Here is a 679-nt window from a genome sequence, read left to right as displayed (position 1 = left end):
GTCAGTTTGCATATTACCCTTTTACTATATAGGATAGAGGCCTGGGGGCCGGCTGGTTTGCCCTGAAGGGTGTCCCGGATCAGGGTGGGGGTCCTGCTTGGGTGCCTGGCCAGCCAGAATGAGGGACTGAGGGCTATTTTCAGGCTGCCCGCACTCCCTTCAGGGTTGTGGTCCCCACTGGGGTGCCTGGCCAGCCTGGATGAGGGGCTGAGGGCTATTTTCAGGCTGCCCGCACTCCCTTCAGGGTTGTGGTCCCCACTGGGGTGCCTGGCCAGCCTGGATGAGGGGCTGATGGCTGTTTTCAGGCAGGCCAAGCCTGCAACTGAAGCTCCCAGTCTCTCCTTTTTTTCTTTTTATTCTGGGATTTATTTCCCTTCTGTAATTGAAACTTTGTTGCCGCTCCAGCTCCGAGGCGGGCTGGCTGAAAGCAGGTACCTGGGGTTTGTTTAGCTTCTATAATTGCAACATTGTTGCATCCGGAGCTCAGAGCTGGGCTCTGGCAGGCGGAGTACCTTGGCTTCCTCCATCGCCGGGGCAACCAAACCTCATGTTCATTTCAGCTGCGTGGCTGCCGGCCACCATCTTGGTTGGCAGTTAATTTGCATATCACCCTGATTAGCCAATGGGAAGCGTAGCGGAGGTATGGTTAATTACCATGTTTGTCTATTATTAGATAGGA

Source organism: Myotis brandtii, unplaced genomic scaffold (assembly GCF_000412655.1).
Source record: "Myotis brandtii unplaced genomic scaffold, ASM41265v1 scaffold210, whole genome shotgun sequence".
Lineage (NCBI taxonomy): Eukaryota > Metazoa > Chordata > Mammalia > Chiroptera > Vespertilionidae > Myotis > Myotis brandtii.
Note: the sequence above shows the minus strand (reverse complement) of the source record.